Genomic DNA, 5,334 nt, shown 5'->3' with positions numbered 1-5,334 from the left:
AGAATAGTAGTGGTGAGAGTGGGCACCCTTTTCTTGTTCCTGACTCTAGGGGAAATACTTTCAATTTTTCACCATTGAGGATAATGTTTGCTGTGGGTTTGTCATATATAGCTTTTATTATGTTGAGGTATGTTCCTTCTATTCCTGCTTTCTGGAGGGTTTTATCATAAATGGATGTTGAATTTTGTCAAAGGCTTTCTCTGCATCTATGAGATAATCATACGATTTTTATTTTTCAATTTGTTAATGTGGTGTATTATATTGATTGATTTGTGGATATTGAAGAATCCTTGCATCCCTGGGATAAAGCCCACTTGGTCGTGATGTATGACCTTTTTAATATGTTCTTGGATTCTGTTTGCTGGAATTTTGTTAAGGATTTTTGCATCTATGTTCATCAGTGATATTGGCCTGTATTATTATTATTTTTTTTTTTGCAGCATCTTTGTCAGGTTTTGGTATTAGGGTGATGGTGGCCTCATAGAATGAGTTTGGAAGTTTACCTTCCTCTGCAATTTCTGGAAGAGTTTGAGTAGGATAGGTGTTAGCTCTTCTCTAAATTTTTGGTAGAATTCAGCTGTGAAGGTGTCTGGACCTGGGCATTTGTTTGCTGGAAGATCTCTGATTACAGTTTCAATTTCCGTGCTTGTGATGGGTCTGTTTAGATTTTCTATTTCTTCCTGGTTCAGTTTTGGAAAGTTGTACTTTTCTAAGAATTTGTCCATTTCTTCCACGTTGTCCATTTTAGTGGCATATAGTTTCTGATAGTAGTCTCTTATGACCCTTTGTATTTCTGTGTTGTCTGTTGTGATCTCTCCATTTTCATTTCTAATTTTATTGATTTGATTTTTCTCCCTTTGTTTCTTGATGAGTCTGGCTAATGGTTTGTCAATTTTATTTATCTTCTCAAAGAATCAGGCTTTGGCTTTGTTGATTTTTGCTATGGTTTCTTTTGTTTCTTTTGCATTTATTTCTGCCCTAATTTTTAAGATTTCTTTCCTTCTACTAACCCTGGGATTCTTCATTTCTTCCTTCTCTAGTTGCTTTAGGTGTAGAGTTAGGTTATTTATTTGACTTTTTTCTTGTTTCCTGTGGTATGCCTATATTGCTATGAACTTTCCCCTTAGCACTGCTTTTACAGTGTCCCACAGGTTTTCTTTGTTGTGTTTTCATTTTCATTCGTTTCTATGCATATTTTGATTTCTTCTGTGATTTGTTGGTTATTCAACAGCGTATTGTTCAGCCTTCATATGTTGGAATTTTTAATAGTTTTTCTCCCATAATTGAGATCTAATCTTACTGCATTGTGCTCAGAAAAGATGTTTGGAATGATTTCATTTTTTTTTTTTTAATTTACCAAGGCTAGATTTATGGCCCAGGATGTGATCTATCCTGGAGAAGGTTCTGTATGCACTTGAGAAAAAGGTGAAATTCATTGTTTTGGGGTGAAATGTCCTATAGATATCAATTAGGTCTAACTAGTCTATTGTATCATTTGAAGTTTGTGTTTCCTTGTTAATTTTCTGTTTAGTTGATCTATCCATAGGTGTGAGTGGGGTATTAAAGTCTCTCACTATTATTGTGTTATTGTTAATTTCCCCTTTCATACTTGTTAGCATTTGTCTTACATATTGTGGTGCTCCTATGTTGGGTGCATATATATTTATAATTGTTATATCTTCTTCTTGGATTGATCCTTTGATCATTATGTAGTGTCCTTCTTTGTCTCTTTTCATAGCCTTTGTTTTAAAGTTTATTTTATCTGATATGAGTATTGCTACTCCTGCTTTCTTTTGGTCTCTATTTGCATGGAATATCTTTTTCCAGCCCTTCACTTTCAGTCTGAATGTGTCCCTTGTTTCAAGGTGGGTCTCTTGTAGACAACATATATAGGGGTCTTGTTTTTGTATCCATTCAGCCAGTCTTTGTCTTTTGGTTGGGGCACTCAACCCATTTGCATTTAAGGTAATTATTGATAAGTATGAAGAAGGCTGAGCGCCCAAGAATTGACGCTTTTGAACTGTGGTGTTGGAGAAGACTCTTGAGAGTCCCTTGGACTGCAAGGAGATCCAACCAGTCCATTCTGAAGGAGATCAGCCCTGGGATTTCTTTAGAAGGAATGATGCTAAAACTGAAACTCCAGTACTGATGCAAAGAGTTGATTCATTGGAAAAGACTCTGATGCTGGGAGGGATTGGGGGCAGGAGGAGAAGGGGACGACAGAGGATGAGATGGTTGGATGGCATCACAGACTCGATGGACGTGAGTCTGAGTGAACTCCGGGAGTTGGTGATGGACAGGGAGGCCTGGCATGCTGTGATTCACGGGGTAGCAAAGAGTCGGACACAACTGAGCCACTGAACTGAACTGATGATCCCGTTGCCATTTACTTTATTGTTTTGGGTTCGAGTTTATACACCCTTTCTGTGTTGTTTCCTGTCTAGAGAAGATCCTTTAGCATTTATTGGAGAGCTGGTTTGGTGGTGCTGAATTCTCTCAGCTTTTGCTTGGCTGTAAAGCTTTTGATTTCTCCTTCATATTTGAATGAGATCCTTGCTGGGTGCAGTAATCTGGGCTGTAGGTTATTTTCCTTCATCACTTTAAGTATGTCCTGCCATTCCCTCCTGGCCTGAAGAGTTCTATTGAAAGATCAGCTGTTATCCTTATGGGAATCCCCTTGTGTGTTATTTGTTGTTTTTCCCTTGCTGCTTTTAATATTTGTTCTTTGTGTTTGATCTATGTTAACTTGATTAACATGTGTCTTGAGGTGTTTTGCCTTGGGTTTATCCTGTTTGGGACTCTCTGGGTTTCTTGGACTTGGGTGATTATTTCCTTCCCCATTTTAGGGAAGTTTTCAACTATTATCTCCTCAAGTATTTTCTCATGGTCTTTCTTTTTGTCTTCTTCTTCTGGGACTCCTCTGATTCAAATGTTGGGGTGTTTAACATTGTCCCAGAGGTCTCTGAGGTTGTCTTCATTTCTTTTAATTTGTTTTTCTTTTTTCCTCTCTGTTTCATTTATTTCTACCATTCTATCTTCTACCTCGCTTATCCTATGTTCTGCCTCTGTTATTCTACTCTGGTTCTCTCCAGAGTGTTTTTGATCTCATTTATTGCATTATTCATTGCATATTGACTCTTTTTTTATTTCTTCTAGGTCCTTGTCAAACCTTTCTTGCATCTTCTCAATCCTTGTCTCCAGGCTATTTATCTATAATTCCATTTTGTTTTCAAGATTTTGGATCATTTTCACTATCATTATTCAGAATTCTTTATCAGGTAGATTCCATATAGCTTCCTCTTTTGTTTGGTTTGGTGGGCATGTATCCTGTTCCTTTACCTGCTGGATATTTCTCTGCCTTTTCATCTTGTTTATATTGCTGTGTTTGGGGTGACCTTTCCATATTCTGGCATTTTGTGGTTCCTCTTTATTGTGGAGGTTCCTCGCTGTGGGTGGGGTTGGATGGGTGGCTTGTCAAGTTTTCCTGGTTAGGGAAGCTTGTGTCAGTGTTCTAGTGGGTGGAGCTGTATTTCTTTTCTCTGGATGCAATGAAGTGTCCAGTAATGAGTTTTGACTCATTATTCAATGGTGTGACTTTGGGCAGCCTGTATATTGAAGCTCAGGGCTATGTTCCTGTGTTGCTGTAGAATTTGCATGGTATGTCTTGCTCTGGAGCTTGTTGGCCCTTGGGTGGTGCTTGGTTTCAGTGTAGGTATGGAGGCATTTGATGAGCTCCTATTGATTAATGTTCCCTGGAGTCAGGAGTTCTCTAGTGTTCCCAGGATTTGGACTTAAGCCTCCTGCCTCTGGCTTTCAGTCTTAGTCTTATTCTTACATAGCCTCAAGACTTCTACATCTATACAGTACCAAAGATAAAACATCTACGTTAAAGATGAAAAGTTTTTCCACAGTGAGGGACACCTGGAGAGGTACACAGAGTTACATGGAGAAGAGAAGAGGGGGGAGGGAGATAGAGGTGACCAGGAGGAGAAGAGGGGGAATCAAAAAGGGAGAGAGCAAGCTAGCCAGTAATCACTTCCCTATGTGCTCTCCACAGTCTGGACCGCTCAGAGATGTTCACCGAGTTATACAGAGAAGAGAAGAGGGAGGAAGGAGACAGAGATGGCCAGGAAGATAAAAGGGGAATCAAAAGGCGAGAGACAGATTTAGCCAATAATCAGTTCCCTAAGTGTTCTCCACAGTCTGGAACACACAAAGAGATTCACAGAGTTGGGTAGAGAAGAGAAGGGAGAGGAAAGAGATAGAGGCGACCTGGTGGAGAAAAAGGAGAGTCCAAAGTGGGGGAGAGCAGTCAAGCCAGTAATCTCGCTCCCAAGTAAAAATGGGTACTGAAGATTGGGTTCTTAAAGGTACAAAATTGATAACAAATACCAAAAAGCAAAGATTAAAAATCTATAGCACAGGTTGGATTCTCAAAAATACAATATTAAAGAAAAAAACAAAGTCACAAAACTTATAATATATATATATATGAAGTTTTCTTTTAAAAAAATAGGGTTTTTTTTTTTTTGCAAAGTAATGGTAGGTTATAAAAATGAAAATTAAAGGAGTAATAGAGGACTTAAAATTTAAAAATTTTTTTTAATTTAAAAAATGATAATAGTAAAAATATATCTAGGGCTTTCTCTGGTGGTGTAGACAGTGTGGGGTCAGTTCATTTTCAGATAGTTCCTTGAGCTGGCTTATACTTCTCAAGATCTATAGGCCCCTTCTTATGTAGTCGGTGCTAACTACAGGGTTTTAATCTATTGCAACTGTCATTTCCAAGGCGGTTCCCTCTGTTTTAGCTTCTTCTGTGTGCCGGTCTCTTCAGTGTCTAATTTCCTCCCTGACACAAGGGGGCGGTGGTGGTCACTTTTTTAGGCTCACTTGTTCAGTCCTGCTGTGGGGAGGGAGGAACCCTGCAAACAAATATCACTAGCATGTGCTCGCAGTGTCTCAGCCACACTGGGTTTGCCCCTGCTCATGGCGTGTGTGCTTTCCCTGTCTACACTGCTTAGGCTCTAGGCTTCTCTGCCAGGACATGTCTGAGGCGGGCTCTGAGATGTATGCACTTCCCAGGTCTAAGCCACTCCAGTTCAGGTTCTCGGGTACTCCACAGAGGCGCAGACTTGGTTGGGCCTGCATTTTGTGCCCTTCCCAGGTCTGAGTAGCTCAGGTGACCAAGTGCTTGGCAAGCACAGTCGCTCCCAGGTGGGGGCTGCGACTTATCGCCTCCCCCGTCCCTGCTGCGACTTATCACCTCCCCCGTCCCTGCTGCGACTTATCACCTCCCCCGTCCCTGCTGCGACTTATCACCTCCCCCGTCCCTGC

Source organism: Oryx dammah, unplaced genomic scaffold (genome assembly GCF_014754425.2).
Source record: "Oryx dammah isolate SB20612 unplaced genomic scaffold, SCBI_Odam_1.1 HiC_scaffold_27, whole genome shotgun sequence".
Classification (NCBI taxonomy): Eukaryota; Metazoa; Chordata; class Mammalia; order Artiodactyla; family Bovidae; genus Oryx; species Oryx dammah.
This window is presented reverse-complemented; position numbering follows the sequence as displayed.